At 39.1% G+C, this 26,000-nt stretch overlaps 1 protein-coding gene across 3 annotated transcripts in view; it reads left to right on the forward strand.

The window, feature by feature from the left end:
• The window catches only part of BTBD9 (BTB domain containing 9), a 405,610-nt gene that overhangs the window by 3,182 nt on the left and 376,428 nt on the right, over positions 1-26,000 (forward strand). Inside the window, exon 2 of one of the 3 annotated variants that reach the window (XM_070456510.1) lies at positions 24,818-25,031. The exons of the other annotated variants lie outside the window; for them this stretch is intronic. The gene's annotated coding sequence lies outside the window, so the exon portion shown is untranslated. The remainder of the gene's footprint in view (positions 1-24,817; positions 25,032-26,000) is intronic. 3 annotated transcript variants of the gene reach the window in all.

Genomic DNA, 26,000 nt, shown 5'->3' on the forward strand with positions numbered 1-26,000 from the left:
CTATCTTGAAGAGGAACAGTGGGAATGGACAGCTTGTAAAGGTATTTTAGATGTTAAAATCTCTGTTATGGACAGCTAGAGGTGAGAGAAAGTGAGAAGTCAAAAGTGGCACTGATGATTATGAGGACAACAGATTAGAAAACACAGGAGGAGGAAGAGATTTACAATGGAGGGAAGAAATGATGCATGTTAGTTTTAAGGCCCCTGTGTGGAGTTTAGAGAGGCCCATTGGCTAACTGGAAGTTCTGCTCCAGCTCAGAAGTGATTGTCGTGTAGCTGACAGCCTCCAAGGCTGCCATGCCGCAGCATTCTAGGACTTAATATAGTCTTTGGAGTTAGGAAAACCCAAAGTCAAATCTCTTATGCCTCTATTGGTTAGATTGAGTAACCTTAGACAAGTTATTTAGCATCTCTAAACCTCTGGGTTTTTTTTCCTCTGAAAAGTGGGGTTAATAATACTTTAAAGAACTGTTGTGGCAATTAAGATAGTATGTACACAACAGGACAGTGCCTGGACGATAAATGCTTTAAAAATGACTGCTGTTGCTGTTAGTAGTTGTAATAGTTACAGCTGCAGAGGTAGTGGAAGAAGATAATCACACCCAGAGAAGTTGAGAGTGGAACTGGAAAGAACATGGAGTGGAACTTTTGGATGGTTTCTCTAACTTGAGCATTCATCAGAAATACCTGGAGGCTTTGGTAAAACAAATCTTTGGTAAAAAGATTTCTTAGTGTCCCATCTCCACAGTTTCTGATTCAGTAAGTCTGGCAGCGGCTCTTAAATTTGCATTTTAAATAAGTTCTCATGTGATGCTAATGTTGTTATTCCCAGGACCACACTTTGAGAACCACTGGCTTAGAGAATTGGTGAAGGAAGAGGGGCCAGCATGGAGGCTAACAAATAGATTGAGGTTGATGGAGAATTTAGAGAAAGTTTAGAGAAAAATAAGGAAGTAAAAGCCTGCAGAAACACCATTCTGCTTTCCAGTTCCATGAACTTCAACTCATTCTTATTTCTGTTTCATCCAGAATTTGGTATAATGCTTGGCACCTAACATTGTTTGAACGAACCTTTGAGGCTTTTTAACAGTGTCCTTATGGGTGACTGCACATACTAACATTCCTTCATCCTTTTATATCTCTGTAGGGTCACTGAGAAGATACTGTTTCTAATTTTATAGACACACACAGACACAATCACTGCAGGAAATTTCTTTCAGATAGCTGATGCATAATTAGGTGCTTTTGACTCTGAATTAGATGCCCCCGCCCCCTTTTAAATGTCAGAGAGCCCAGTTAGCAAAATAACTGTCAATAACAAGTGCCAAGACTCTGCTTAGTGTTATGTGGCATCCTGGAAGGGAGGGGAGTTTGGGGGAGAATAGATACAGGATATGTATGACTGAGTCCCCATCCCTGTTCACCTGAAACTATCACAACATTGTTAATCAGCTGTACCCCAATACAAAATAAAAGATTTATTTAAAAAAGTCTGAACATTCTGTCTTAAAAAAATGCCAAGATTACAATCTGTATCTTTTATTAGGTACTTTGTAGGTTTATAGAGTAAGAAAATAATATACTTTGTGTACCTGGGATGTTTACAACAGGATGGGCAAAATGGGCAAAACTCAAAGGAAAGAAATAGAATGAGATAAAATCACAGAAATGTGGATGGAGAGGAACATAAGAACTTCTTCTCTGCTGATATTCTTTGGGTCTTACACGTCTCATATGCTCATATAGCAGAAATGTTAGTGCTAATATCATAGATGTTAGTCCTACATCTATGGTAGGAAGTTATAAGGGAGTTCTTCTGTATTGTTGTTCAGTTGCTCACTTGTGACCAACTCTTTGCTACCCTATGGCCTATACCATGCCAGGCTTCCCTGTCCTTCTCCATCTCCTAGAGTTTGCTCAGACTCATGTCCATTGAGTTGGTCATGGTATCTAGCCATCTCATCCTCTGTTGTCCCCTTTTCCTTCTGCTGTCAATCTTTTCCAGCATCATGGTCTTTTCTAGTGACTTGGCTCTTCTCATCAGGTGGCCAAAGTATTGGAGCTTTAGCAGCAGTACTTCCAATGAATTCAGGGTAGATTTCCTTTGATTGACTGGTTTGATTTCCTTGCTGTCCAAGGACTCTCAAGAGTCTTCTCCAACACCACAATTCGAAAGCATCAATTCTTCAGTGCTCAGCCTTTTTTATGGTCCAACTCTCACATCCATACATGACTACTGGAAAAGCTATAGCTTTGGCTATATGGAACTTTGTTGGCAAAATGATGTCCCTGCTTTTTAATATGTTGTCTAGGTTTGTTATAGCTTTTCTTCCAAGGTGCAAGCATCTTAATTTCATGGCTGCAGTCACCATCCATAGTGATTTTTGAGCCCAGGAAAATAGTCTGTCACTGTTTCCACTGTTTCCCCATCTATTTGCCATGAAGTGATGGGACCGGATGCCATGATCTTCATTTTTTGAATATTGAGTTTCAAGCCAGCTTTTTCACTCTCCTCTTTTGCCTTCATCAAGAGGCTCTTTAGTTCCTCTTCACTTTCTGCCATTAGCATGGTGTCATCTGCATATCTGAGGTTATTAGTATTTCTCCTAGCAATCTTAATTCTAACTTGTGCTTCATCCAGCCTGGCATTTTGCATGATGTACTCTGCATATAAGTTAACTACGCAGGGTAACAATATACAGCCTTGATGTATTCCTTTCCCAATTTTGAACCAGTTCATTGTTCCATGTCTGGCTCTAACTGTTGCTTGACCTGCATACAGGTTTCTCAGGAGGCAGTAAGGTGGTCTGGTATCCCCATCTGCATTTCCAGATATGCAGATGATACCACCCTAATGGCAGAAAGTGAAGAAGAACTAAAGAGCCTCTTGATGAGATGGTTGAATGGCATCACCAACTCAATGGACATGAATCTGAGCAGACTCTGGGAGGTAGTGAAGGACAGGGAACCCTGGCATGCTGCAGTCCATGGGGTTGCAAAGAGTTGGACATGGCTGAGTGACTGAACAACAACAAATCTGCATGTCTGAAGTTGTTGATATTTCTCCTGACAATCTTGATTCCAACTTGTGATTCATCCAGACCACCATTTCGCCTGGTGTACTCTGCACAGAAGTTAAATATGCAGGGTAACAATATACAGCCTTGCTATACTACTTTCCCTAATTTCGAACCAGTCCGTTGTTCCATGTGTGGTTCTAACTGTTGCTTCTTGATCTGCATACAGGTTTCTCAGGAAGCAGGTAAGATGGTCTGGTATTTCCATCTCTTTAATAATTTTCTAGAGTTTATTGTGATCCACACAGTCAAAGGCTTTAACATAGTCAGTGAGACAGAAATAGATGTTTTTCTGGAATTCTCTTGCTTTGTCTGTGATCCAACAGATGTTGGCAATTTGATCTCTGGTTCCTCTATGTTTTCTAAATCTAGCTTATACATTTGGAAGTTCTCAGTTCACATACTATTGAATCCTAGCTTGAAGGATTTTGAGCATTACCTTGCTATCATGTGAAATGAGTGCAGTTGTATAGTAGTTTGAACATTCTTTGACATTGCTCTTCTTTGGGATTGGAATGAAAACTGCTGTATAAAGAAATCAGACAGTAATTGTGCAAAGATATAAACACATTGAAAAGAGATTTCAGAAGTTAAATTGTAGCTAGACCTGTTAGCTACTCAGCATGCTTCATTTGGCTCTTGTTCACTCAATTTATTCTTTCTACTAACATTCGTTTATTACATATATACTGTGTGCCAGAAACTGTGCAGAGTGCTACATGTAGGGAAATGCTCATTGCTCTGGTTATCCTACACTGGCTTTAGTTAGGGATCTGGTGACTCAATGGTAAAGAATCTGCCTGCATTGTGGGAGACTTGGGTTTGATCCCTTAGTTGGGAAGAACCCCTAGAGGAGGAAATGGCAACCCACTCCAGTATTCTTGCCTGGAGAACCCCATGGACAGAGGGGCCTGGCGGGCTACAGTCCACAGGGTCACAAAGAGTCCAGCATGACTGAAGCGACTTGGCAGGGCATGATATATACCTTGTGAAAGGAAGATCTGATGCCTGAATTTTACAATCTTAAGACTATATTGTTATGAGTAGACCTTAAGAATATTTGTTGGAAGGACTGATGCTGAAGCAGAAACTTCAATACTTCTGCTACCTGATACAAAGAGCTGACTCTTTGGGAAAGACCCTGATGCTGGGAAAGATTGCGGGCAGGAGGAGAAGGGGCTGACAGAGGATGCGATGGTTGGATGGCATCACTGGCTCAATGGACATGAGTTTGAGCAAACTCCAGGAGATAGTGAAGGACAGGGAAGCCTGGCGTGCTGCAGTCCATGGGATTGCAAAGAGTTGGACATGACTGAGCGACTGAACAACAACAAATATTAATATGAGTAGACATTGAAGACTTGAAGATAAATTTATTCAGCCCTATGTATGTATGCTAGAGCCATGAGAGAATATAGAGATATACAGAAATTTTTTAAAATTTTTATTTATTTTTATTTTTGGCTGCACTGGGTTTCATTGCTTTGTGCAGTCTTTCTCTGGTTGCAGTGAATGGGGGCTACTACTGTATTGTAGTGTGCCGGCTTCTCATTGCTGTGGCCTCTCTTGCCGTGGAGCATGGGCTCTGAGTGCATGGGCTTCAGTAGTCACAGCACACAGGCTTAGTAGTTGCAGCAGGCAGGCTCTAGGGCATGCAGACTTCAGTGGTTTTGGCACAGGGTCTCATTAGCTGTGGCTCTCGGGCTCTTGAGCCTTGGCTCAATAGTGTGGTGCTCGGGATTGGTTGCTCTGGGGCATGTGGAATTTTCCCAGAGCAGGGATTGAACCTTTGTCCCCTGCATTGGCAGGCAGATTCTTATCCACTGTGCCACCAGGGAAGTCCATAAAATTTTTTAAAGCAATCAAAGAATATATAATTTGGTAGAGGAGAAAAACATATTTCTCTCAGTTCATGAACTGAGAACTTACAGATGTTCAAGCTAGATTTAGAAAAGGCAGAAGAACCAGAGATCAAATTGCCAACGTCCGTTGGATCATCGAAAAAGCAGGAGAATTCCAGAAAAACATCTGCTTCATTGATTACGCTAAAGCCTTTGACTGTGTGGATTACAACAAACTGAAAAATTTTTAGAGATTGGAATACCAGACCACCTTACCTGCCTCCTGAGAAACCTGTATGCAGGTCAAGAAGGAGCAGTTAGAACCAGAGATGGAACAATGGACTGGTTCAAAATTGGGTAAGGAGTACATCTAGGCTGTATATTGTCACTCTGCTTATTTAACTTATATGCAGAGTACATCATGTGAAATGACAAGCTGGATGAAGCACAAGCTGGAATCAAGACTGCTGGGAGAAATATCAATAACCTCAGATATGCAGATGACACCATGCTAATGGCAGAAAGTGAAGAGGAACTAAAGAGCCTCTTAATGAAAGTGTAAGAGGAGAGTGAAAAAGCTGGCTTGAAACTCAACATTCAAAAAATGAGTATCAATGGCATTTGGTCCCATCAGGTGAGTGAAAGTTACTCAGTCGTGTCCGACTCTTTGTGACTCCATGGACTATACAATCCATAGACTTCTCTAGGCCAGAAAACTGGAGTGGGTAGCCTTTCCTTTCTCCAGGGGATGTTCCCAACCCAGGGATCGAACTCAGGCCTCCCACATTACAAGCAGATTCTTTACCAGTTGAGCCATAAGGGAAGCCTTGTCGGCCCCATCACTTCATGGCAAATAGATGGGGACACAGTGGAAACAATGACAGACTTTATTTTCTTGGTCTCCAAAATCACTGTAAATGGTGACTGCAGCCATGAAATTAAAAGGTGTTTATTGGAAGAAAAACAATGACAAACCTAGACAGCGTATTAAAAAGCAGAGACATTACTTTGCCAACAAAGGTCTGTTTAGTTTTTACAGTTTTTCCAGTGGTCATGTATGGGTGTGAGAGTTGGACCATAAAGAAGGCTGAGTGTTGAAGAACTGACGCTTTTGAACTGTGGTGTTGGAGAAGACTCTTGAGAGTCCTTTGGACAGCAAGGAAATCAAACCAGTCCATCCTAAAGGAAATCAGTCCTGAATATTCATTGGAATGACTGATGCTGAAGCTGAAACTCCAATACTTTGGCCACCTGATGGAAGAACTGACTCATTGGAAAAGACCCTGATGCTGTGCAAGCTTGAAGGCAGGAAGAGAAGGGGATGACAGAGCACGAGATGGTTGGATGGCATCACCGACTCAATGGACATGAGTTTAAGCAAGCTCCCTGTACTTCCCTGGTGGCTGAGATGGTAAAACATCAGCCTACAATGTGGGAGACCTGGGTTCAATCCCTGGGTCGGGAAGATCTCCTGGAGAAGAAAATGGTAATCCACTCCAGTATTCTTGCCTGGAAATTCTTGCCTTCTCTCATGGACGGAGGAGCCTGGTAGGCTACAGTCCGTGCGGTTGCAAAGAGTCGGATATGACTAAGTGACTTCACTTTCACTTTAAGCAAGCTCCGGGAGTTGGTGATGGCAGGGAAGCCTGGCATGCTACAGTCCATGGGGTCACAAAGAGTCAGACACGACTAAGCAACTGAACAACAACAAAATAGAATATGATATGTTATATAAATATTGATCACAATCTAGGTTCTCTAATATTTGAACACTTGAGTGTTCAGTTTTGATTTCAGCTTGTAAGCTTTTATAATATTTCAGAAATTATAGCATGTCAGAAATCCTCATTAATCTCTTGGGCTGCCTTTTGGGTCTTTATGTGATACAGGAAATATTCTGGCACTCTGTGTCCTTGTTTTCTTGGTTTGGTTAGTGCATATAAGCAGAAACAGTTAGCCACTGTTAATCAAGTGGCTGCATTATGCTAGGCCTTTTCTACTCCTAATAAAACCTTGCAAATTGGATATTATCCTCATTTTACTAATTAATTAGGCAGCTGAGTTTCAGAATGGGGAGAGCAGTTTGCCTGTGTTTGTGACCAGTGAGGTGCTACAAGTCTGCAGCCCCTGCTTGGTCTCCACAGCCATGCTCTTCAGCGCTGTCAGCGTGGGGCCCTAGCATGGAAATATCTAGATGAAGAAATCCAATCTTGTTTCTGCTGATTCGGGGGAAGTTGTTTGAGAAGTAAGACTTTTAATAACTGCCTGAATGATTGAAGCAATTTGATAATATTGTTAGAAATGGAGAAGAAAAGGAGGTAGACAATTAAAGACCCCCATGTGGGTTTTCCTGTGAAGACATGCTATATTTAACCCAAAAGTTTTTGATTGACTGACAGGTTATTTTACATAAACATTCAGATTTTCCATTCTCTATGCATAGGTGCAGTCTTCTGGAGGAGGAGTTGTACTTTTCCAGGCTAATGACATTTAAAGTAAATTCAGAACTCCTTTTTTATCACTTAGTGAAAAATGTCTTGGTGCTCACCCCAAATTGAAATTTCTCAGCTAGTCATCTTTCTTTCCACACCACTTATTCCTTTCACCCACTCAAGTGTTTATTTTTAAAATCTATTTACAAGCTAGATACTTGTGTATATATTTTACTTCTGGTTTGATGTTCTTATTCTGATACCTTTTGAGTCCAATTTTATACATTCCTGGAAATAGTGACTATAATTATCTTTGTAAAGCATAGTTGATTTCCACTAATTTCATAATAAACTTTTAAATAAAATTATAAAGATGGACAAATATTAAACCCTGTATTTGTTATCTATTGTTATGTGACAAATTGGGGCTTCCCTGGTGGCTCAGCTGTAAAGAATCTGCCTGCAATGCAGGAGATGCAGGTTTGATCCCTGGGTCTGGAAGGCCGAAATGGCAACACGCCAGTATTCATGCCTGAAAAATCCCAAGTATTCCTGCCTGAAAAATTCCATGAAGAGAGGAGCCTGGGGTTGCAGAGTTGGACAGGACTGAAGCGACTGAACACGGCATGGCATGTAACAAATTGCCTCTAAATTTAGCAGCTTAAAAATGACAAATGTTTCTCATCTAATAGTACCTTTGGGTGAGAAATTTAGCTGGGTGGATTCTGACTCAGTTGTAGACATTCTGTGACAGGTCATCTAAAGACTTGAATGGGGCTGGAGTATCTGCCTCCATGATGGCTGCAGCCTTAGGTCTTTGTAGGGCTGCTTGATTATCCTCACAGCATGTCAGCTGGCTTTACCCAGAGCAAGTGATACAAGAGGAAACCATATGCCTTATATACCCTATCTTGACCACACACTGCCACAAAATTCTGTTTGTTATAAGTGGGTCACTGAGTCCAACCGACATTCAAGGGAAGCCTTTTAGGCTCCACCATTTTGGGGAGGATGTCAAAAAGTTTGTAGACGTATTTTGAAACAACCATGAATCTGTCATAGGAAGTCGTTTTCTCAGCTGAAATTGATTATCTCTGTTGTAGCACATGCCATAGTCTTTCTGACTTGTGTATTCACAGTATTTTCTGGAAGGATACTTTGGAGAAAAGGTACTAGTCTTTGAAATGTGAAGCAGGTTTTATAAATTAAGTTTTGTTGGTGATTTTTCTTTTTTTTTCCCCCTCAACTTCATTTTTTTTTTAAGTTAATTTATTTGTGCTGCATCTTATTTGTGGCATGTGGAATCTAGTTCCCTGACCAGGGGTTGAACTCAGGGCCCCTGCATTGGGAGTGTGGAGCCTTAGCCACTGGACCACCAAGGAAGTGCCTGCAGTAGCCGTTTGACTTTCAGAAGCCCTTCCTGGCCTTTCAGCTTAGGAGTCACCCTGCGTGAAGGAAGCATGGGGCTACTGCTTGGGGAGGCCCAGGCCCCATGGGCGTGAGGAGTAGGTAGCGAGGTGACCCATCTGTGTCATCCAGAACTGAGCTGGCACCACTGTGCCCAGACTGGGACAGTGTCCCCTGCCCACTGGTGGGTATTTTTAAAATTTTTGCATCGTATTAGCTTTATTTCTAACATAGCTGGAACCTATTCCAATTAAGAGGTTATTAATGGCTTTGATAAGAACGGTTTCAGTGGAGCAGTGGGCTGATAATGAGACTTCAGTGGATTCAGGAGTGAATTGCAGGTTAGGAAGAGGTGACCACGGGTAAAGATAATCTTATGAAAAGTTTGAGTAAATACTGGAAAAGGAATTAGAAACTGTGTGTAAAGTACAGTATTGGAAAACTGACATAAGATTTCCCTGGTGGTGCCGTGGATGGGAATCCACCTGCCAGTGGAGGGGACATGGGTGTGATCCCTGGTCTGGGGAGGTACACATGCTGCGGGCAGCTACAGCCTGCGCACCACCACTGCTGAGACCCAGGTACCTGGAGCCTGTGCTCCGCCCCAGGCGAAGCCACCACAGTGAGCAGTCCGTGCTCACCACAGCCTGAGAAAGCCCGTGTGCAGCAACGAAGACCCAGCACAACCAAAGTAATAAATAATTTTCAAAAAACTGGCCTGTATGCTGTCCACCTTGGCCAAGCTGATATGGGCTCAGTCCAAGAAGTTGAAGGTATTTTCAACTGTTGAGGGGTACAGGTACTCCAAACTCCTGAGGTTTGGAGTCAGCTGCTTCCTCTGTAGCCTCCTAGTGAGCCCTTCTGTTCCTGAATAAAATGTATAGTTTGCTCTAATTTGTATATCAATGCAGTATACCTGTCAGAAGATCATCGCCAAATGTGCATCATCATAAATGATGTTTTGGTTAAAAAAAAATGTGATAGGGGAAATTGGTGGAGGAAACCCAGGGCAAGAAAATGATAGCTATGGGGTATTAAGTGTCAAGCATATACTGTATCCTTCATGTGTTTTATATTATTTCACTGCATCTTCGTAACCACTATACCAGGGTTGTGGTTACCCCCGTTTTCTGATTGAGGAGATTTAGAATCCATAGCCTTATCTCCCCTTATCTTATCCTAGTTTCTGCCACTGGTGGCTGTAAGCTTGGACAGGTTTCTCAGTTTCCTCATTTGTAAAAAAGCTTGGTTATGATCCTTAAGTCCTTTCTAGCTCTAGGTTCCTGGGGATCTGTACTGCTACTGCTGCTGCTAAGTCACTTCAGTCGCGTCCGACTCTGTGCGACCCCATCCCTGGGATTCTCCAGGCAAGAACACTGGAGTGGGTTGCCATTTCCTTCTCCAATGCATAAAAGTGAAAAGTGAAAGTGAAGTCGCTCAGTCATGTCTGACTCTTCGCTACCCCATGGACCGCAGCCCACCAGGCTCCTCTGTCCATGGGATTTTCCAGGCAAGAGTACTGGAGTGGGGTGCCATTGCCTTCTCCGGGGATCTGTAAATAGTTACTAAATAGTGTTGCTACTGGGTATGAAAAAAGGCTATTCAGGGTATTTTCCCCTCTCAGTGAATTAATAAGTTAGTGGTAACACTGTCCACTTGTCCAGACTAAATAATTTATTTTCCCATTACACAGTGCGTACCCATTATGTATGTGGCCTTAGAAGGCTACTGTAAAATAAATCAAGTAAATGGGCTTGGTGACAGGCTCTCCATCAGTTGTTACTAGCCCTGGGCACAGAGCTACCTGTGAGACTGTGTGATGATTTTAAAGTGTGTTATAGGTTAAGTACTAAGTATTTTTATTAATTTAGAAAGTGCTTTGGCATGTGACCTTTAAATATTACATTATTATGTTACCATAAATCTTGATTAAGGCAACAAAATGTATTTACTATGGCCAGCTTCACAGCTGGGGTGAAATATTTTATAGTGTGTATAATGAGCCGCTAGATGATGGTGATTCTCTGTTCACATCTAAAAAACGAGAGTTGGGAAATTAATTAGAAGCTTTAAAAGTCTATTTAAGTGTGAAAATTAATTTCGAGTAGCAGTATCATGTGCCCAGTGAGCACTAAATAATTGAGAAGGAGGAGGGATAAAAGGAAATTATGAGGCTTTCAAACCTTCTTAAGTCCATTTTGGGAAAAGGCTAGAACAACAATATTATGCTACTGTGATTTTCAAAGACATCCTTTACAACGTGATGCGTAAAGAAACAAAATTTGCAAGTGATAAGCATTTTAAGATTAAATATTCTAATTTTGAGTCAATGTGTTCTAGATACAGTGTCCTGGCAAGCAGAGGCTATGGTCCTCAGAAGGCATTCTGAAAATTTATCGTGACAGTTTTGTTTTCTAATTTGGTTGAGATGCATATTATTTTATTATAAATTATTTAAAAATCTCTTCCTTATAGCTAATGTATTTTTTATAAGTAACTAGTAGGTTCTCAATCTATGAATTTTATTACAGAACAGTAGGCAATATAGCAAAATTTTTGTTATAAAAAGTGGGTGTTGAGTCTGATAGGGTTGTTGGCCACTGCATTAGTTTTCTGTTGATGTGCCACAAGCTTACAGCTGGAAACTGCAGCCCCTCATGATAATTTCTGTAGGTCAGAAGTCCAGGCATGGGATAGCTATATTCTTTGCTCTGGGTCTTACAAAGCTGAATTTGAGGGGACTGTAGGGGCTGTGGTCTCATCTGAGATTTGGGGTCCTCCACCAGGCTCTTTGGTTGTTAGCAAAATGGCTGAAGTCCTCATTTTCTTGCTGGCTGTCTGCTGGGGGTCCCTTTCAGCTCCTAGAGGCCACTTTCAGGTCTAACTACAGGGCCCTCTCACAACCTGACAACTTCTTCAAAGCCAGCAGGAAAACCTCTCCAGTTGACTGGAGTGTCTCATATAAGGTTGCCTGATTACAGGATTGACTATAACTATGCCAAAGCCCTCTGGCCTGAGGGAGCTTATCATGTGCCAAGGAACATTAGGGAAATGACGTGGAGTCAGAAGGGAGCCAGACTCCACAAGCCTTGAAGGCCTAGTTAGGTATTTTTCCTTCTCTTGTGTTAAGAGGCTTGGGGAGCCACTGAAGGTATTTAAGTGGGGATGAGAGTCATGGAGGGGTTGAGGGAAAGAGTTCATAATCAGTGTTATAAAGTGACATTCAGTCTGGTTGCTGTATGGAGACAGTTCGGAGTAAAAACAGAGAGATGGGTTAGAAACATGGTCTGAGCGAGAGGCAGGGGTGGTGTGGACTAGAACGGAAATCGCCGAGAAGTAAACGAGTTTGGGAGCTCATTTAGGAGGTAAACTTAGAAGGCGTGCTGATCAATTAGGTAAGGGGGGTGAGGCTGAAGTGGATGTCATTCTGGTTTCCTTAATTGGGTTCACAGAGCTGGGGAGCATTGTAGACGGGCAGGTTTTTTAGTGGCAGAGAGATGTAGGGAGGACAAAGTGAATTTTGAAGTACTTTTGAGGTAACCAAGTAGAGATATAAACTAGGCAGAGGGATGTTGAGATCTGGAATTCAGGGAAGAGAGCTGTTAATATCTACATGGCCTTTTTGGGTTAATTTTGAGGGCTTAAATATGCTAGAAGCTGTATTAGCTACTGGGAATGTAAAGATGACTAAGAATTAATTCAGTATTTGTTGCATGAATTCATGTTATTACTCTCTGGAAGTTTGCTTACCAATAAGACAAATCACTAACAAGATCGCTGGATGCTGTTGATGGGGGCGGAGATGGAGGAAAACAAGCTGATTTCAAAGCACATAAAAGAGACACCTGACAAAGATTGGCAGTATCAGTGGAGGCTATTGCTGAAGGGTGTGAGGTCTGTTCCTGAACCTCAGAAGAGCAGGCAACTTTAGCCAGATGAGGAGAATATAAGAATTTCCAGTAGTAAAAGCTTGTTGTATGAGAGAAGACAATGAAATCTCAGAAGAGCCAACAATTCCAAATCCCTGGCTTTCACGATAGGCTGGACACATGGTGGTAAGGCAATGTCTGTGCTTAAGTTGGGTGTTTTATGGTGGTGGTCTGGACTTCTGATGTAGCTGTTTTTGCTATGCAACCATTTTGGAAAGAGGGGAGAAGAGTGTTCAATAGTTGGAACGGACTTCAGAGAACTTAAACCCTTTCTTCTCATTTACGAGTGAGGTTACCAGTAGCCAAGGAGTATACTTTGCTGATTCCTTGTTAGCAAGTCTATCTCTAGGTGTCCAAGCTAAGCTTCTTCAAACTGCTGCAGGAGTGGCCATGCCCTTTAACTGTGTGTTTCCATGTCCTCTGACATATTCATGTGGAAGAAAGTGTACTGGAAATACTCAGATGCTGCTGCTGAGTAGTGTGGGTCTCCGTGGGTGCTGTGTCTTTGGAAGAGAAACGCGAAATTCTCTCTGGACTGTCTGTTTGTGCCCTCTTTCCATTTTTTTAATCCACTTGTCTCTGTCCTTTTCCCCCTCATGTATTACTGAATAATAATAATAGTATAGTGGAGTGATAATAGTGGTTAATACTGAACATTTATTATGTGTCAGGCACCATAGTAATTGTTTTACCTTACTTAATTCTACCAGCAGTCCTCTGAGATATTACTTTAGTACCACCACATTTTATAGAAGAAAACATGGAGGCTTAGAAAAACAAGACCTAGAAACCCACTGTGTCCAGGGTCACACAGTGATAAGTGGTAGTGCCAAGATTTGAACTCGGGCAGAGTGACCCTGGATACTTTTTACTGCCTTTCCGAATACAGTTTATAAGCAGTTCTGCCAGGAGAAACATAATGTGAGCTACAAATGCAAGCTATGTTTGTAATTGAAGTTTTTTTAGTAGCCACGATGAAGGAAAGAAAAACAGGTCAAATTAATTTAGAGATATTTTTATTAAGCCCAGTATATCTAAAATATTGTCATTTCAACATCTCAGTGTGAAAAAATAAGTGAGATATCTCTGTAAGTCTTTGAAATACAATATTTATTTTATAGCATGTCTCAACTTGGACTAGCCATGTATTCAAGAGTTCAGCGACTAGCTACCATTTTGGTCAGTGCAACTCCAAGGGGGCAGGAGAGTGAATGAAAATTCTGTCCTGATGAGTGGAGCCAGAGAGAGAGAACCTGCTGAAAAATCTGTAGATGAAACCAATGAAGAAGGCAGAGTGGTAATTCCTGGGTCTTATCTAGCAAGCAGGGGCGAGTGGCGAAGTTTTCTCTCCTATCGCCCTGAAGCTAAGTGAGGTATCTTTTTTTTCTTCCCACATTGAGACTCAGCATTTTCGTATAGTGTTATGGGTAGTTTCCATAGTGGTCTGATCCTTAAGCACTTTTGGGAATAAAGAGGCATTTGTGACTGGCCACCAGATGTTGGAATGTTGTTTCTATGGGAAAGACTTTAGAATTCTAAAGCTTATACATTACTTGTTTTTGGAATGTCATCTTCTGTTAATTGTGAAAAGGATCAGATTGGAGAGCAAACTGTAGTGATCACTTGCTGTGTGATTGCTTTAAGTTATAGGTGTTATAGCATAGGAGAAAAGTAATTAGCTCTTTTAAGTTTGTATTTATGGGTAATGCTCATCACCTGTTACTTTTTTCGCCTTGTAGCTAGCTAGACTACACCCAATTGCTTGTTGAGTTGAATATTAGCTGAGAAGCAAATATACCTGGAACTGAGCTGTGTGAATCATTTCCTCATGAACCTTTCATTCTTAAACACTTGCTTTCCCTCAGTCCTTCCCCTTAGAAAAAGCAACACGGGCTTATCCCAACAAACTAAATAATATTGGTGTGTAAAAAGAACAGTCCTATCCTTCCTCTGTTCTGAGAATGCAGACCTGTGCACTAAAAAACATGTCAACCAGTGTTTTATATTTTTGTGGATGAAAAAATAGAATAGTGATATAGCAAAGATTTTTTACCAGAATATTAACTCTCAGGACTATACTGTTGTTAATACTTGTTTACATGCTTTAAGTATCTATAGAGTTTACAATTGAAAAACCATAAATCACGAGACACTTAGGAAAAGAACACTAAAAATGGTGCTGCATAATAATTGTTTTAAGTTTTAAAATACTTGAAAAATATGAGAAACATCATGCAAAGTGTGATATGGGAATATAGCCTTGATTAGCAGAGTGCAAATTTGGAAACCAAACACCTGCTGAATATTAGAGGGAGGGAGAACTTTTAATGGAAACATTTGGTTGTAAACTGTTGAGAGAGATTTTTAAGATGAGCACATGTATTTTTATAATCAGCTCCTGAGAGTGACATGGAGTCCCAAGTTTGTGTATCCAACCTGTGCTTGGATCATTTCATTCCAGTGTGATGTTTGTTTGTTGATTACTGTCCTTGTGGGATGTGAGAAAGACCTAGTCACTGCCCTCCAGGATTTTGTTTTGGCTTATGTTAGCTATTAAAAATCTCTTTATTTACTAAAAATCTGTTCCATCAGTGTTTGCTCTTTTCTTCTCAAATTACCTCTCAGAAAAGTACAGCAGGTCAGAGATCATCTATATCAGTGTTTTCATCCTTTTGTTTGGTGGCGAGTGCAGGGGGGAGGCTTCCTTTAGGTAGCCTTTTTAAAGGTTCCACTTCTTAAAATTTTTTGAAATATTTAAATAAAAGATAAATAGATCCTTATTTTAAAAGAAGGAAACACCACAACAATGTAAAGCTGTTATAAGACAATAAAAAGAAAAAAGGATACTCTTCAGAAGTACATTGAGTTTAAACATAAACCTTCCCATTTATTCACTTCCATCCCCTAACTCCCACCCCCTCCCGGGAGGTTACTTACTGCTGTTAATAGTTGGTGTGTGGCCTTGCAGTTCTTTTTTCCAATGTGTGTATTTACTTAATTTGTTCAGTAGATATTTAAGTGCCTTCTTAAATGTATACATACACTTACATATATTTATATAGTTGAATCCTGTTGAACTAAAGCCTGTCCTCTTTACTTACTGTGTTTTGGAACTTGGGTCAGAACTTTTGATCTGTTCCTTTCTTATTATTGGCTGTATTGTATGAATGCATTGCAATTTATCACCCCCTCCCTCACCTTTCTGCTATTGCAAGCAATGCTGAATTAAACATTCTAGAAGCACAGTTGCTGGATTATAGGAAATACATATTTAAAAATTTGACACATTGTGCTAAGCTAACCTCTAAAAAGCTGAACCAGTTTATACTTCCAACAGTCACATGAGGTCACTGATCGTACATATATGATTTAGTTATATAGAGATTTAGAACTTGACGGGACCACAGAATGTGGCCTAACTCCATCCACTCCTTTTCTAAGATAGAAGATGAATCTCAGGGACTTGTAATGACTTGCCCAAATCTTACCCAGCAGAGCTATGTCCCAGTCTCTGATCTGTGCTCCCTTGAAGGCCTCTTAGTTTATACAGATTTAGACAGTGTGAGATTAGTTTAGACAGTGTGAGAGTCTACCATGCTGTTTGTCTGTTTCTGTTCCTTTTCTGTTGTTACTCAAAGCAGACTTCCTTTTCAGTTTCACATTTTCTGATAGTGCCCTGAGATTCTTGCCTTTGCCATCTTGTCTACATGGAACATCTTTCATTTAATATCCTTAAAAAGCTGCCTTCTTCCATTATTTAAAGCCCTCCTTCTCCACAGGGTGTATGGGTTACTTTAGATTATACCCATAGGCATAGCACAGCAAAGGAAGTATTTTATGAACATTCCTTATCAGCAGCTGATGCCACCCTGTTAGCCAAGTAAAACATAAGCTTTTTTTATAAACTTGGAGAAGGAAATAGATTGCAGGCATTTGTCTATTGCAGGATTTCTGCTACATTTGATCATTTTATGTTTGTCAGATAATATGATGGCATTAAACTAAATGAACTCCATCTTAACATTAAACATTTTATCAGTTACAGTTTATTTTTTCTCTTAGAAATAACAGTAAGACAGTAGTCTATTTATATAAAGTATAACTTGCATCTCCTTCTCTTGTGTTAATATAATTATTTCTAATTATATTCCTAAACATGTCTGCATTGGAGGCTTGCTTCTCTTATAAAGGCATGGTCTTGGTAGCTTTTCTTGATGGGCTGTGAGAATTTGTGTCAGTGACATCCCAAGTTGGTACTGTGGTTGAGCTGGTGACATGCCAAGATTATGACTTTAGGTAAAGAATCAACTGATGGAATTCTAAGAAACAGAGCAGCCTTGATGCATATTTTGATGATGATAAAAGAGGTAGAATTCAGTATTAGATGTGAATTAAATTTGGCCTATGAATATTGTTCAGAACTGAGAATAGCAGTCTAATCATAAGCTCATCAATTATTCAGTAGCATCTTGGGGGTATTAGTGCACAGAATACAGAAAACCTATCTACTACCCTTTAGAGTTTTTGTTCTAAGACAGAAGGGGAGAGGCATGCATTATTCTTTTTTAATGCATTTTATTCTTCCACAGTGTGGGTGAAGTTTATATGTGCACCAGAAGAGTGCACATACAGGCAGGCCACATGGTTGTATATTCACGGGGGTTTGTGGAAGATCTGGGGTGGGATTAAGTTTAGATCATGAAAAGATGACAGTTTTACAGGAAAGTCCATTTTTTTCCTGTAATTGTAAGAGATGTGAATTTCTTGAACTTTTGCCTAAATTTTTTGTTCCTAAAATGAGTCATTTTCTTGATATGTGTTATTCATCGCCTTATTCTCTGTATACACTATAAATTTGGCTTTGGCTGTAGAAGGGCTTCCCTGGTGGCTCAACTGGTGAAGAATCCACCTGCAATGTGAGAGACCTGGGTTCAGTCCCTGGGTTGGGAAGGTCTCCTGGAGAAGGGAATGGCTCCCCACTCCAGTTTTCTGGCCAGGAGAATTCCATGGACTGTATAGTCCATGGGGTCACAAAGAGTTGGACAGGACTGAGTGACTTTCACTTTCACTTGGCCTAAGCCATAGATTTGGGTCAGTGGTTCTTATTTTGGACAGTAACTACTAGACTACGTGAGGGTCATTCTGTCTGAGTTTTATTCTTTCCTTTCATTGCAGTAGAGAATGGTGTGTTGGAGGAACAAAGACAGTGCTCATAAAACCAAAGGAAGGGGTTATATGGGGAGGGGGGCAAAGGAAGACTAGTATGGTTTGTGAACATGTCCTTTAGATTATGTGCTAGAATGGCAACAAATAAATTTGTAAATCAAGATTTTTAGGTGGACTGATTTCTCAGTTGATCTTTTTTTTAATTTCAGTTTTCTCAGAAGATAGCCAGGATAGCAGGGTTTAACAAACTGCATCAAAGTATGCACAGCAGAACATTTTTATGACATCTACAAATGAAAAGCCAATTTCCTTTACCCAGACAATAATCCAAATGTTCACAGTAGCTTCACTACAAAGAAATTAAATTGTTGCAATTGGTGATTCCACTGCTTTAATGGGAGTTCATGCTATAATAACCTTTATTAATTAGGAAAATATCATATAATTTAAATCTTGGCAAGAATATTACAGACCCATAAGGTGCCACTGAAGAAATTAAAAAGAAATGGCTGTCCTGTATTTTCAAATATTATTACAACTAATAACCTCTGTATTCATCATGACTTTTTCATTGTTTTTTGGGGGGGCTCTTGGTGCATATATTTTTCTGTTCCTAGTGTACAGTTCATATAATTTTCAATAGACTTGAGACCAATAAGGCTGATAACCCCAAAAAGGATAGTTATATAAACTCTGAGATCTGTCAATGATAGCCACTTCTTAGAGTTGCAGTTTGTGACTTGTCATTTCCATCTTGCAAAGGGTTGTCTTATAGCGAGTTACACAGTGGCACAAACAAGAGCTGAGAGACAGAGGGTAGGTTGGTGACTGAATAACGTAGGTCTTTGGGTAATAGGTTAATAAAATCTGGTGGTGAGTTTCTGTACCTTTAATTCCTTTCTGAAGCATAAACTCAAGCAGGTACTCTGCAGGGAAGAAAGAAGAAACAAGCCTCAATATTTGGGGAAACTTTAAAATGTAATATTAATGGAATGAAACTCACTTGGGTCACTTGTTATTTTGTTTTAGGATACCTGATTTGAATGCTTTTGTTTGAAGGCATTTGGGAAAGATTGTTTTAATTAGAGACTGGATCTAGAGAAACTGAAGTACGGAATAGAAAATAAAAATAATACTGCACATTACTGTATATATTAGGCCATTTTTGCTTTGGGAGTCTCAAATATTTTGTGATTGAATAGTAGAGTAGCTTCTCGCAGCCACCACAGAATTAGATGTCATTGCCAAACTAAGCCAGGAGCATTGCCCAGTCGAGGAAAACGCTTCTTAATATATGGCCCAAGGTCGCTGGTAGGCCTTGATAAGAAAATACTGGCAAATGTCAGGGGATCTCATGGTCTTTCGTTTATATATCCTTTGGCATCTTATTAATGACCATACAAGGGAAGCATTAAGAATATGCACAATGTGGCATTCATAAATCCATGTTAGAGTAATACTGGAGTTCATAGAAGATTCTGATTTGGTGTTCTACTAAGAAGTCTGACTTAAGCAGTCTGTAGCAGCATTATAGAACTCCTATTCCACATGTGAACATGCATAAGTTAGAATTATTTTATATTTTTGAAAAGATACATATCACTGTTATGTAGAGTTGGTTGTTTTTCAAGTTGTTTCTGTTCTTCCCTTATAAATTGCTATTTAGTCTTGTCATTATCAATTTAATTTGTGACAAGTTGTTTACCTAGTTAACTATAGTGTATATTGATGCATATTTGTGTTAATAATATTCTTGGTCTATAATTTTTCAGTAAGTTTTAAAACATTGTAGTTAAAAAAGTTGGATTGAAAAATGACACTGCCTTTTTTTTTTTTTAAACACCATGGCATATTTTACCTGGTCTGAATAGAGTGTATTTTAAAAAAAAATTTGAGAACTGGTGGTCTGAGGAGCTAGTTGGCAGGTCTAGTAGTCAGAGAATCATTTCTGACTTCTTCCGTATTACTACAGCATAGCTCTAGTAAGTTCAGAACTTTGACAGACTTTGGTTTAAATATGCTATTTATTGTCTTTGTCCTTGGACTTGTTGCCTAATCTTGTTTGTCCTTCAATTTTTCCTGTCTGTTAAATAAAAAAAAACAGTACGTGCCTAATATAATTGTTTGAATACCAGGTAGGATGGTGTGTGTAAAATGCTAAGGACTCTGCCTAGCTTATCCTTAAGTCCTCAGTAATAGTAACCATTATTATTTGTTGTTCTCGTTCAGTAGTGTCCTACTTTCTTGTGACCACATTGACTATAACCCACCAGGCTCCTCTGTCCTTGGGGTTTCCCAGGCAAGAATGCTGGAGTAGGTTGCCATTTCCTTTTCTAAGGGATCTTCCCGACCCAGGGATGGAACCTATATCTCCTGCATTGCAGGTGGATTTTTTTTTTTTTTTTTTACCACTGACCCACCTGGTATAGATAACCGTTATTATTAGATAGGAAGTACTTTCTGTGTCCCTACTGCAAAATTGTTCATTTGTTACTATTAATAGATTGTTACTTTAAGTTTCTGCCTTTAGAATACACACATACATATGTACATATGAGAGTACACTTGATTTACTACATGCTCTGTTAGTTTCAGGTGTGCAGCAAAGTGATGCAGCTGTATATTTACGTACATTTATTCTTTTTCAGATTCTTTACCCTATAAGTCATCACAGAATATTGAGTAGGGTTCCCTGTGCTACACAGTAGGTCCTTGTTATCTATTTTATGTATAGTAGTGTGTTTAAGTTACGGAGAAGGCAATGGCACCCCACTCCAGTACTCTTGCCTGGAAAACCCTGTGGACAGAGGAGCCTGGTGGGCTGCAGTCCATGGGGTTGCGAAGAGTCGGATACAACTGAGTGACTTCACTTTCACTTTTCACTTTTATGCATTGGAGAAGGAAATGGCAACCCACTTCAGTGTTCTTGCCTGGAGAATCCCAGGGATGGGGTCGCACAGAGTCGGACACGACTGAAGTGACTTAACAGTAGCAGTGTATGTGTTAATCTCAAGTTCCTAATTTATCCCTTGCCCTTCACATTTCCACTTTGATAACCATAAGTTTGTTTTCAAAATCTGTGAGTCTTTTTGTAAATAAGTTCATTTGTATCATTTTTAAAAATTAAATTCCACATGAGTGATATCAGATGATACTTGTCTTTCTCTGACTTACTTCGCTTAGTATGATAATCTCTAGGTTCATCCATGTTGCTGCAAATGGCATTATTTTGTTCTTTTTTGAAGTGAAGTCGCTCAGTCGTTTCCGACTCTTTGCAACCCCATGGACCCTATCCATGGGATTCTCCAAGCAAGAATACTGGAGTGGGTTGCCATTTCCTTCACCAGATGGCTGAATAATATTCCATTGTATATATGTACCACATCTTCTTCCTCTGTCAATGGACGTTTGGTTGCTTCCATGTCTTGACTATTGAAAATAGTGCTTCAGTGAACTTTGGGATGCATGTATCTTTTTGAAGTATTGTTTTCTCCAGATATATGCCCAGTAGTGGGATTGCTGGATCATTTGGTAGTTCTGTTTTTAGTTTTTCCTTTATTTTTAAGGAACCTCTGTACTGTTCTCCAAGGTGGTTGTACCAATTTGCATTGCCACCAACATTGTAGAAGGGTTCTCTTTTCTCTACCCCCTCTCCAGCATTTAAAGTTTGTAGACTTTTTGATGATGGTCATTCTGACTGATGTGAGGTTATGCCTCATTGTAGTTTTGATTTGCATTTCTCTAAAAATTAATGATGAGCATCTTTTCATATGCTTTTGGGCCATCTGTATGTCTTCTTTGGAGAAATGCCTATTTAGATCTTCTGTCCATTTTTTTGATTGAGTTGTTTTTTGACAAAGAGCTGTATGAGCTGCTTATATAGTTTGGAGGCTAATCCCTTGTTGGTTGCTTCATTTACAGATATGTTCTCCTAGTCTGTTTATGTCTTTTTGTTGTTGTTCATGATTTCCTTTACTCTGCAAAAGCTATAAAGTTTAATTAGGTCCCATTTGTTTATTTTTGTTATTTTCATTACTCTAAAAGGTGAATCAAAAAAGATATTGCTACTATTTATGTCAAAAAGTATTCTGCCTATGTTTTCCTCTAAGAGTTGTATAGTGTCCAGCCTTAATATTTAGGTCTTTGATCAATTTTGAGTATACTTTTGTGTATAATGTTAAAGAATTTTCTAATTTCATTCTTTTACATGTAACTGTCCAGTTTTTCAAGCACCGCTTATTGAAGAGACAAGCTTTTCTTCATTTATATTCTTGCCTCTTTTGTCATAGATTAATTGACCTTAGGTGCATGGGTTTATTTTTGGGCTTTCTGTGCTATTTCATTGATCTATATTTCTGTTTATACTCCTGTACTGTACTGTTTTGGTTAATGTAACTTTGTAGTATAGTCTGAAGTCATTTTAATGCCTTTAATATGGAAGTTTGTTGTGAATAATAGAATATGTTTCAGATGATCTTGATAATTTCAAATTTGAGGGTTACTTTTATTGAAATATATTTGACATATAACTGTAAATTCAAGATGTACAACATGTTGATTTACTACATTTATTGCATTATTTATTATAATATGATTGCCGTGATACAATAATTAGGATCTCTACCATGTTACATAATTTCTTTTTAGTGGTTAGAATACTTAAGCTTTAGTCTCTTAGCAAGTTTGACTATAATACAACATTGTTGTCTATGTTCACTATACTGTGTATTAGATCTCTAGGACTTATTGGGGGATAGATCACCTTATAAAATCTGATTACTAGGAATAGAGTTGTCATAATGGCTATTTTCTTGTTGTCTGCTTGTGTTGGCAATGTTATATTATCTTCAACCAGTGTTTTCCTTGCAGGAACCTTTTAAAATTCACTTATCATTTTGTGAGCAATAATTTAAACTATATAATTTTTGGTAAATTCAAGTAGCAGGCCCAGGCAAACCTGATATTTCCTTTGAACAAAGGAGGACAATTCCTTTTTGCTTATTTTTTTAGGTTAAAAATATGTATAAGTGTTAAGAGGGGCTTCCCAGGTGACTCAGTGGATAAAGAATCCTCCTGAAATGTAGGAGATGTAGGCCGAGTTCAGTCCCTGGGTTGGGAAGATCCCCTGGAAGAGGGCATGACAACCGACTCCAGTATTCCTCCCTGGAGAATCCCATGGACAGAGGAGCCTGGTGGACTGCAGTCCATAGGGTTGCAAAGAGCGGGACACGACTGAAGTGACTGAGCACTCATGCAAGTGTTAAGATTTTTTATCCAAATTCCTATGGTTTGTATTCCACTCTCCCTAGGATGTGAATACCCCATTTTAGAGAGCAGTTAGCTAATTATTTGAATATTAACTCTTATTCTGATACAGGAGCATAATAATTTTTTGTGTATGTTTTGGTATGATACCTATGGAAGATAAGTGTCTCTGACTTTCTACAAATCATAAACTCATGGCTAATTCTAGTGTTGACTTTGCTTGTCATCTAATCCTACTTTCCTCAGTGGACAGTGAGTTCTTCAAAGGTAGCAGCTTTCTTTTATTAATCTTTGTGTTTGTATCACCTAGCACTGTATTGTAGTGAGAGCTCAATAAATCTCTTGTGGAATGAATTATATATAGCTCCAGAAACTAATTTGTCCTTAGGCAAACAAGTGGTAAATAAGTGTGGTAATTGGTAAATGGAATTGCATACTCTCTCCATAAAATGATCTCATCAAATGTTTTATGATACAGTTCCTTAGTGTTCCAAGCTGAGAAGATCTATAAATATTTATTTACAAACATAAAATCATAGAGTAACAAGAACTTGGAGCTGGACTGGATGTTAAAAACCATTTAATTTTTCCCAAAGAAAGACATTTCAGGAATCCCAAGACAAGAAAATGCCCATGAACTCCAGTCATATTTCTCACTGTAGCGCTTTACTGCCTGATGCTGCTGCTCTTCTGCAAGGTTTAAAAATGGATCTGCAGAATATCAGAATCAAGGTTATACCTACCAGGACGGTCAGTCTACACCTGTTTATTCAAACTGTTGGATGACAAGGGTAGAGTATATATCAAAAGAAGTGAGGCATCCTTCCCATAAGAACGTAGACTGTGATTTTTTGTGAGTGTTTTAGGATGCAGACGGGACATTATTTATCTCCCCAAGTGATATTAATTTAAAGTTTAAGGATTACTACTTCAAATTACACACCACATGGGTACTAAGAGCAGAAAGAAATTGCTAAACCATATGCTTGTAAATACCATCTCTTTCCTCAAGAGAAAAATAATTTATATTTTGCAATTAAAGAGCAGGTCTTTTTTCCCATAAAGTTCTTTCAGTCAAGAAATACATGGGACACAGAGGGCTTCCCAGGGGAGATTTAATACAGTGTTCAAGGACTCTTTGGCATCTCCACCTGGTGGAACTTTGCTCTTTGTCTATTTCCTGATTAAACTCTGGAGAGTAAACTTGAAGTTAAAAACTTCTGGTAAACCCTTGTTAAAGAAAAGTTTGTAAACAGTTCTGTTGGAAGTAACTTTTAAGTAAAGAGCTGATGTTTAGGTCAGTGTGGTGGTTTCACGATTACAGCATTACAACATTGTGAACTGCATAAGGTGCTCTTGCTTTATTGATGGACGTTGTTTCCTATTTTGGTGAGAACAAATGCGTGTGGTTTTTTTTATTGCATAATAAATAGTCAATAACCCTGAGAATTTTAGTACTGCAGCTTAGCAGTTTTTTTTCTTTTTAAATTCTGATGTGTTTGAATCCAGGAAAGTTTAACCAACTACACACACAAAATAGGATAGTTTCTATACCACCATCCCTGGTAAATGAATTCACATGAAGTCTCAGAACCCTCAACTAGTAATTGTATATGATATCACAAATGGTACCATTTCCTCTCTTGGAGCAAGTCTCTGTTCCCCTTGCCTTCCTACATCTCTTTCCTTTTACGTTGAAGGAACAGCGTGAATGAATAGATTACCCTTGCTCTATCCTGTGAACGTCAGCAAGTTTAGACTCTGGGACTGTCAACAGGAGCAAATTTCAGACCACTTTGTTTGCATCCAAGAAATTATGCTGCACATTGAGAAAAGTCATACTGAAAATCTCTTAAAGTAAAGACGTTTATTTGGGATGTATCAGACAGAGTCCTAGTAGGCTATGCTACCCAGGTAACTGATATTCATTACTTTTTGCCTGTCTTAGTGTAAACGAACTTTTTGTCCTTGACTTCAAATTGTTAATTATTTTTTACTTTTAGTGTAATATATAATCCCTCTGTTTACCATTCTTAGTCACTAAGTCAGCTACTACTGGATGTGGCAAATTAAAACACTTGCTGTCTTATACAAAAACCAATTTAATTTGTGATTTTAGTGACCAAAGTTATTGAAATATTTGTGTATAGTTTTATTACAATAGAACGTGCATGTTATACAAATTTTAAACATTACTGAAATAGGTTTTATGCTATGTAAAATTTTTCCCATAGCCCAATGGTTAACCCATTGGGTTAACCCTTGTTAACAGTTTGGTTTGGGCTTTTTATGTGTTTAACAAAATAAGGTTATATTATTGTTTTGCAGCTTGCCTTTTTGCATGCAAACACATATTTAAGATTTTTCAATGTCAATAAGGTATTTAACTTTATTTTTTAAAATCACTGTACAATATTCCATTGTATAGACTTATCATTGTTTATCCAGTTCCCATTAAATGGGCATTTAAAGTTGTTTTTTGTTTTTTTTTTTTACAGTCACGGAAAGTGCTGAAGTTGACATCCTTATGTAATTAGTTTGTGCTCTTGTGTGAATGTCCAGCTTACTTTTTTCAAAATGGCTAGCTAGAATTTTTTATTGAATTATATTTTCTCCCACTGAATTGAGTTACTACATTTATATATATAAAAATATACACACACATACTAAGTCTGTTGTTGTTATCATTCACTTGCTAAGTGGTGCCTGACTCTTTGCAGCCCCACAGACTGTAGCACATCAGGCTCCCCTGTCTTCTACTATCTCCCCGAGTTGGCTCAAATCCATGGCCAGTGAGGCAGTGATGCTGTCTAATCATCTCATCCTCTGCTGCCCCCTTCTCCTTTTGCCTTCAGTCTTTCCCAGCATACTGAATACCTGTGT

This window comes from Odocoileus virginianus, chromosome 27, assembly GCF_023699985.2.
Source record: "Odocoileus virginianus isolate 20LAN1187 ecotype Illinois chromosome 27, Ovbor_1.2, whole genome shotgun sequence".
In the NCBI taxonomy this organism is placed as follows: domain Eukaryota; kingdom Metazoa; phylum Chordata; class Mammalia; order Artiodactyla; family Cervidae; genus Odocoileus; species Odocoileus virginianus.